This window comes from Silene latifolia, unplaced genomic scaffold (genome assembly GCF_048544455.1).
Source record: "Silene latifolia isolate original U9 population unplaced genomic scaffold, ASM4854445v1 scaffold_156, whole genome shotgun sequence".
Taxonomy (NCBI): domain Eukaryota; kingdom Viridiplantae; phylum Streptophyta; class Magnoliopsida; order Caryophyllales; family Caryophyllaceae; genus Silene; species Silene latifolia.
In genome coordinates this window covers 598093-606983 of record NW_027413141.1, presented here as the reverse complement: position 1 = coordinate 606983, position 8891 = coordinate 598093, and positions in this window count along the sequence as shown.

The window sequence follows — 8891 nt, the reverse complement described above, 5'->3', positions numbered from 1 at the left end:
AAAATACCTTAAAGATTGCTCCATACAGGTAATGTCTCCAAATCTTGAGAGCAAACACCACCGCACCCAACTCCAGATCATGAGTAGGGTAGTTCTCCTCATAAGGCTTCAATTGCCTAGAAGCATAGGCAATCACTTTACCATTCTGCATCAACACACATCCCAGCCCATTCTTCGAGGCATCCGTATAAACCTCAAAGTTCTCGCTCCCTTCAGTAATGCTAAGACTAGAGCCGTGGTCAAACGCTCCTTTAATGTTTGGAACGCCGTCTCACAACTCTCATCCCAACGAAACCTGTTCTCTTTCCTCATCAACGCCGTCATCGGTCTAGCTATCCTGGAGAAATCTTTCACGAACCGTCTGTAGTATCCAGCTAAACCCAAGAAACTCCTAACCTCAGCAACATTCTTTGGTGCTTCCCACTTTGTCACTGCCTCTATCTTCGCCGGATCCACAGCTACTCCATCTTTAGAGATTACATGTCCCAGAAAAGTCACTTTCTTTAACCAGAACTCACACTTGGACAGCTTAGCATACAACTCATGATCTCTCAAGGTCTGCAACACGATCCTCAGATGCTCCCCATGCTCCTCCTTAGTCTTAGAGTAGACTAAGATATCATCGATAAACACCACTACAAACTGGTCCAAGAACTGTCTGAAGATTCTATTCATTAGATCCATAAACACTGCCGGCGCATTAGACAACCCAAACGGCATCACCACATACTCATAATGGCCATACCTCGACGTGAAAGCTGTCTTTGGTATGTCCACCTCTCTAATCTTCACCTGATGGTACCCCGACCTCAAATCAATCTTAGAAAAGATTGTTGCACCACTCAACCGATCAAACAGTCATCTATCCTTGGCAAAGGATACTTGTTCTTTATCGTCACTCGGTTCGGCTCACTCCCCGTAATCTATGCATAGCCTCAAACTCCCATCTTTCTTCTTCACGAAAAGAACTGGTGCTCCCCACGTCGATACACTTGGTCTAATGTATCCCTTCTCTATCAGATCATCCAACTGCTTCCTAAGCTCCTCCATCTCCTTAGGACCCATACGGTACGGTGCCTTAGAGATTGGCCCCGTCCCTGGTTTCAACTCAACGGTGAAATCTATCTCCCTCTTCGGTGGCAACCCCGGAATCTCCTCTGGAAAAACATCTGCAAACTCTCCCACCACTGGTATCTCATCAACTGTCGGACTCTCTACTCGGTCATCTCTCACATGGCACAAGATCAAAGGACATCCCTTCCTCAGATAAGACTTCAAGGTGACAGCTGCAATCAACTTAACTTTGGGTTTGACTAGAAACCCACGATAAGACACACTAACACCCTTAGGACCTCTTAAAGATACTTTCTTTTGATGACAGTCTATCTTAGCTTTATACTTTCCTAACCAATCCATCCCGACTATCATCTCAAAACCGTTAAAAGGAAACTCTAGCAAGTCTACAGGGAAATCAACTTGCCCAACTATCAAAGATACATCTCTGAACAATCTCCCACACGATACAGACTCACCCGAAGGTATGAAAACTTGCTCACTAACAGACTCATATACTCTCAAACCCAACTGTTTAACATGACTCGAAGACACAAACGACTGAGAAGCCCCCGAATCAAACAAAACAAAGGTAGGAATACCATTAACAAGGAATGTACCGGTGATAACGTGCGCATCTTCCTCAGCTGCTTTCTTCTCCATCATGAATAACTTGCCGGGTCTTCCGCCCACCTCCCGGACAAGATCTTGGGCCGAGGTGGTCGGCTTAGCACCCGACCCTTGATTGTTGTTGTTGTTCGTTGGTGGTTTCTAATAAGAATTACCGCCGTTGCGGTTGCCTCCACTCAAAATCCGACCTCCCGGTTTGGCCATGATCCAGCCGGTTTGTTGCTCGCGAAGCTCACGCGAGTCTCGGAAAGATCCCGGTGCACTTTTGCACTCATGTCTCTTGTGGCCTACACCACCACAGCCATAGCAGGTCACTCCCCAACTATTACTCACACTTCCACGGCCACGCCCAAAGGAAGCCCCAAAGATCGAACCCGGACCCCGAAGAAAACCCCTTAGACCGATTGTGGTTGCCTTTCTTGTGATTAGATTGGCCACCACCCTCGCTCTCAGACTTCCTCTTCTCACCACCTAACCTCTCCCGAGCCATCTCCACCAACCTCTCGGCTCTCCCGGCCCTCTCATAAGCTTCCTTAACATCGCAAGGACTCCCACGGGTAACTTATCCATAATCTTAGGGGTCAACCCCTCTCAAACCTCAATGCCGATTCTCCTCACTCAAACCCATATCCTCAAAGATACCTAGACTTCTCATTGAACACTGTAGTACTCGGCCCACGGACATCTCGGCGGTCATCTTAAAACCATCAAACTCTTCTCTCAACTTACTCCTCACATGTTCCGGTACAAACTCCTTCCTCACAAATTCCTACGAAACTCCTCCCAAGGTATAGCAGGTAAGCCTTGGTTTGTATATATCTCCTTAGCACTCACTTTCACCGAATCCCACCACTTGCCTGCCCTCCCTCGGATAGAACGCAGCTGTTCCACTCTCATCTCATCGGACAAGAACCAAATTTAATATGTTCTCCATCTCTCTCAACCAACTATCAAGAAGGTTAGGCTCCCCAACTCCCTTGTACTCTTTCGGGTTAAACCTCGCAATGTAGAGGCCGATTTTAGAATGGTCAACCTCCTTCTCCTTATCCTTATTCTTATCCTCATTCACTTTCTTTAGGGTCTCGGTAAGAGCATCCTGGTGCTCTAACATCTTAACGATGTCATCCGTGGTCATAAGCTCGGCTCTCGCATACAAAGCGCTTCTCTTGGGCGGCATCTTAAAACTATACATATATAAGAAAGGGTAGATATGAACACACGTACTAACTTCAAAACACGAAAACACGCCACCCAGGACCTACTCGATCGAGTGCCCAAACATACTCGATCGAGTAACGGGCTACTCGATCGAGTACCCTACATACTCGATCGAGTGCCCAAACATCAGACCATAAACAGACCTTCTGATCTCTTACCTACTCGACCGAGTAGCTAGGCTACTCGATCGAGTGACCCCCTACTCGATCGAGTACCCCTAGTTACTCGATCGAGTACCCAAAAACACGATTCTGGACTCAAAATCGTCAAAAACCCACCCGATCGAGTCAGTCCCACTCGATCGAGTCATGCCAAACTTAAAAGCTACCCGCATGCTACGTCATATGCTAACATGCTACACTTTATAAACCACATTATATCATAATAAATATGCTACGCATCTTTTCTACTATCTACGAGATCATTTCATCATGTTATTAAATGCCACATTGTAAATCATCCAACATGTTATCATCTCATCAACAAGTTCCCACATCTCACCATTTTTCTTTCACATGCTCAACTTTCTATTTCAACACCCAACAATTAACACATTTCATCACACTCTTACACAAGTTAACCAAACACACATACGACTCGACAAATATTGCTCCCATGTGGCCGGTTCAAAGTTGTAGGGCAACCCTCTGCGACTTTAGGACGTCTCCCAAGCCTTTGCACTAGCTCCTACAACTTTTACCCCGGGTTCATTTTAATTGACTCCCTATGTTCATTAGGTTCATTGGTTACAGGTTTCAGGATCGTCGCTCTGATACCATTTGTAACACCCTCATACTCCAAGTGCCTTACCAGGACCACTCAGGTATGAAGACATTACCATCTCGGTTACCCGAGGCAATGATAATCAAACAACAATGAAGAAACAACGTTTATTATAAATAATTTAGCGAATAGTTACAATCCTCAAACCAAACCAAAAGTACGATACATTGTGCTCAAATGACTGTTCTAACTGAAATGTAAATAAACTAAAAGCTACAAATAAAGACTCCTATCATCATGTCGTGGCATCCCAAATATCCCAAGACTCATCTCAATACCTGCTCAATATCTGCTCACCATCCCCGAATGGATCACCGCAAGTTTACAAAACAACACCGGGTCGATTAATCACACAATCAATATAAACAATAACGATAAGGTAAACAAACAACTTAATCATCACACACACACACAACCAACCAATTCCCATCATCTCAATACCGACCGTCCACCGGACCCGACCACCCGATGGGGGACCGCAGCCGTACCCACCAAATCCCCGCTCCACATAGTGAGCGATAACCCCGTCCATTAATGTGCACATCCCCTTTCGTGGCGGGTTCCACGAAAGGCGAAACTAGGGCGTGAAGCCACTCCCGCAAGTGACCCCACTCAGCCGAGAACGCATCTCGAGAACCATCAACAACGATCACCACCACAATCACAATACAATTATTACATCAAACAACCAAATACAATACATCAACCAATATCCCATTATAGGGACTAATACGAGTAGGAAATCCTACCGGTATGCACACAATCGATGGTCTCTACTGCGAGTCAAAAAGCCTCTTCTATGAACCCTCCTCCTATCATACAACACATAGAGGCTACCACATCACATACTACACATAAAACCCCCAATCTCTAAATTAGGGTTTAACCAAATCAAAGGAAATACAATAAAAAGGGTACATAGATCTTACCCTCGACGCAAGGAACTCAACGGTACGAACAACGACAAGAACTGACCGTTTGAACTCCGAGAATTGCTAAGAATGCGATTAAGAAGATAAACTTGCTTGCTTTCTCTCTTAAACAGGAATTTAGGTTTTGTAAAAGTGATTTAGAATAATGACGACGTAGCTTAAATACCTTAATCGCATAATTAACAAAACCCGAGAAAACTCCCCGTAAAACCGGCTACTCGATCGAGTACCCAAGGTACTCGATCGAGTACCCCCTTACTCGATCGAGTGCCCCAGCTACTCGATCGAGTACCCAACAGGTCAGAAACTATTTTATTTCGCAACTTACCCTTACTCGACAGAGTAAGGCCTACTCGATAGAGTACCCCAAGACTTATAAATACGGAGTATTACATCGTGTCTATCGAGTCAAAGCAAACGTACTTATGGGTCTTTAATTATGAGTCGTCTCACCACGAGACCCATCCAATGACGTCACGCCGTCATGATTGGACTCGTGTCAAAGGTTCGGTCAAACACCGTCATGTCATAAATCGAGTCAGCACCGAGGGACCACACACGGCCACCCCGTCTAGTTGAGTCGATCTTTGTCTCATCCTCTGTGTTGTCTGCGTTCAGTCTTGGAACCGTGTCGGATTGAGTTGTAATGTGAGTCGTTTTTCTGCCTCAGAGCCATGGCCCCGTCTCCAACTTCGTCTGTCAACCACAACAACAATGATAACAACAGAGATGTCACAACTGATCAGCTAGCCAGCCTGCTTACCGCTCTTAAGGTCACCCTGGATCGCGTCGAGACCCGTATCGACACCCTGGAGAACATGAAAATTGGGGAACATAATACCCCACCTCTGACTGAAACTGAGAAGAGGCTGAAACTCTTGGAAGAACATCTCCTAGCCCGGGGTAACAATATCCGTCTTGAGAACAACCGAAGGTTCGAACCTGTTGGGGACCAGTTACCTGACAACTTCACCCTGACTGATGTGCCTAAGTTCAAGGGAGTGGAGGACCCACTCAACCACATCCGTGGTTTCAAAAACTACATGGCCATTAAGGGGGTCAAACAGGAGCTTTTTACCAGGATCTTCCCATCCTCTTTGGAGCCGATTCCTCGCCAATGGTACTACTCCTTGGACCTGAAAACCCTTACCACTTGGGATGAGATCGCAGTTGAGTTTGCCAAACAGTATGCTGACAATGTCGAGATCCAGGCCAACACCCTTACTCTCGAGGTGCTAACCCAACACGACAAGGAAGGGTTCACTGAGTTTTTAAGCCGTTGGAGGAGGGTGAGTACTCAATTGGTCAGTAAACCGAGTGAATCAACTCTGGTGGAAAACTTTGTCAACAACCTCGCCCGGTTTATGCCAACCTACTGAGATATCAGAATATCAAAACTTTTCAAGATCTGCAGATTCTGGGGACACGTATTGAGGACGTCCTCCGAAAGGGTGTCTTAGCAAAGACCACTGGCAGGGGTTATCAAGGATCCACCTCAACTGGATCTCGCCCTTACGATCAGACAAACAAGATTGATGAGGTCAACCTCGTCGAACCATCTGCCAAGAAAACTTAGCGCCCCCAGAGAGTGTTCACCAACACCGGGTCGGCTCATGGACCAAGGGAAGCTACAACCGATCGGACCCATCCCGGATCCGACCGACGCCAAGAAGTCCCGATTTCGGAACCCCAACGCCTACTGTCAGTATCATCGAGGGAAAGGGCATGATACCGAAAATTGCTTCAAACTCAAGCACCTCATTCAAGACATGATTGAAAAGGGAGATTTGCCTATAAGCCCACCAACTAAGCCGAACAACAAGACGAATCCCCTGGGAATTCACGCCATCTCTGACGATGAGCCGACCCTAGACTGCTCTCATCTCATCTTGCCGATTGACGACGAGGTGAATGTTCTGGAAAAGGATCCTTCAGACGGAGTGTTTGTGTTCGATCGCCACCATGCTCACTATGTTTCAGCAAGTTGAAGAGGCCATAGCCAGCCTCTCTGAGAGAATCACCCGACTCGACGACGCCTACCGTCGACTCATCTTCAATCCGTCAACACCGCGTTCAAGGGAGAATTCCTCAAGCATTCAAAACTACCCGCCCCAGGATGGATTGATCCCGCGACCATTCTGGCACAGACCTCATGAAAATCACCTTCAAAATAACTACCCTCAAAATAACTACCCTCAAAATAACTACCCCCATAAAAATCGCCCTCACAAAAATGTCCCCCACAAGAACTACCCACCGAGGAATACCCCTCCAAGGTATCCTCGAGACCCTGAAATTAACGGCATATGGCGGGATGATGTTGAGGATGTCTATGTCATTCCGGGGAAGGAAAAGCGGACGAAGGAAATCAGGCATCTCACCCGGTCCGGACGTCCCTATCAGAATCCGAGCAACCCAGCGGCCATTCCAACAACGAATGACCAAGTCGTCCCGGAAGTGGACACTCAACCAAAGGCTCCGAGAACTCAATCCTAAAACAGCTCCAGAAAGCAAAAGCCGAAATCTCAATTTGGCAGCTGATCACAACGTCTTTTGAGCATCGACAGGCCTTGCTGCAGGCCTTGGGAAAATTAACTGTGCCCTCCACCTCTTCCCCAGAAGAAATAGTGGCACACATGACGAGAGACGCCCCTGATCTGAGCAACCCGGTCGTCTTTTCCGACCAGGATGTCCCTCTGTTCGGAGCCAATCATAACTTGGCCCTGTACATCACCGTACAATGCCTCCAAAAGAATATACCAATGGTCCTCGTGGATGACGGTTCCCCCGTGAATGTCATTCCTCTCAAAACTGCCCACAGGCTGGGTATTAAGGAATCTGATTTAATCCCAACGAATCAAGGAGTACGCGCCTACGACGGCACTCGTCGCAAGGTCGCTGGGCTAGTCACTTTGGCCGTCGCAACTTGGCCACTAGAAAGACAAACCAGTTTTCAAGTGGTCGACATCAACGCGTCCTTCAACATGCTCCTGGGACGTCCCTGGATTCACGCCGTCAAGGCAGTCACATCAACGCTCCACCAAAAGATCAGGGTCCCCTTCAACGGGAAAACGATCACGATCCCCGCTTCCCCAATCAAAGCAGTCATGAGAAAAAGGGGGTAGCCTCCCAAGCCATTGAGGAGGACGACAATGAAATGTGGGATTTCCAAGCCGTGAACGCCATAACTGATGAATTGGCAACCTCTGAGTGTGACCCGTTCACCAACCTCACGATCAACCGTATCATGATGCGTCAGGGTTATTTCCCGGGTTTGCCGCTCAATCCACTAAAGGACCCATTGCCTCCCTTGAAACAGGCTAAGGTCCCCAATATTCCCTTTGGGCTGAGATACGAACCTACCAATGAAGACATCCAGGAGATGAACCTCCTAATCCGAAAACGCAAGAAGCACGGAGTCATCCTCCGTCCCTACCACCTGACTCTCAACGGATACTTTGTCCCCGAGGGAGAGTCTGAACTCTACCACGGCTTTCCGGAGCCAATCTATGACTTTGTGACCATGGCTAGATTCCCGGGAGTGGAAGTCTTCCAGGACTTCTACTTTATCCCCGACAACATCGAAGCTGCATCGACTGAGTCCAAACCGTCACCATGCCTTGACGGACAAGCTGTCACACTCCTATTTGGGGAAGATAACGTCAAACACCTCAACTATGAGGACATTATCAACATCGCCCTGAAAGACAACCAGTTCGATCCAACCGCCTTGATCTCCGATCATCGACCGAGAAAGGCTACCCGTATGGAGGAAAACCATCAAGTGGACCGATCGCCAAGGCCGCATTCTCAAGATAACAACTGGAGAAGGCCCTATGTTCAAGGAGGGAGGTGAAGAAGGATCCGAGTCTGAGTCTGAGTCGGAGTCAGAGTCTGTCATAGCTCCTAACACTCCGGATGTCCCATTCAAGGTCCCCTTCCCACTGTTTTATCACAAAGTCGTGGCCGATTCAGAGGCTGAGTCCACTAAGGTCACCCCCACTTCCATGAATGGTGACAACCTGGAGCCTGTTCCAGGGGCCACTCCCTCTGTCGTGTCGCCTCTGACTGACCACGAGATGTCTGTCCTTTTCGAACTTTTCGCTCGTGTCAACTTAATGAACGCTAAGTTTGCTTATGACTCATCTCAATTTAACTGCAATGCAATTCTGAATGATTATGAGGAATTTGACTTGAGCAACTACCCACCTCACTTAGCCAAAGAATTTGACAAGCGGGAAACCAGAACCCCCATCATTGAGGAAGCCGAGCCTA